This window comes from Arachis duranensis, chromosome 1 (genome assembly GCF_000817695.3).
Source record: "Arachis duranensis cultivar V14167 chromosome 1, aradu.V14167.gnm2.J7QH, whole genome shotgun sequence".
NCBI classification, from domain to species: Eukaryota; Viridiplantae; Streptophyta; class Magnoliopsida; order Fabales; family Fabaceae; genus Arachis; species Arachis duranensis.
Window position 1 is genome coordinate 79676135 of NC_029772.3, and position 367 is coordinate 79676501.

A 367-nucleotide genomic window follows, 5' to 3' on the forward strand; every position below is an offset into this window, starting at 1 on the left:
GGAAGAGAATATACAATGAATTCCAAAAACATCTATGAAGATCAGTATTAATTAGATGAGCGGGGCTTTTAGCTTTTTGCCTCTGAACAGTTTTGGCATCCACTTTATCCTTTGAAGTTCAGAATGATTGGCTTCTATAGGAATTCAGAATCCAGATAGTGTTATTGATTCTCCTAGTTAAGTATGTTGATTCTTGAACACTGCTACTTCATGAGTCTTGGCCGTGGCCCAAAGCACTCTGTTTTCCAGTATTACCACTGGATACATCCATGCCACAGACACATAACTGGGTAAACCTTTTCAGATTGTGACTTAGCTTTGCTAGAGTCCCCAATTAGAGGTGTCCAGGGTTCTTAAGCACACTCTT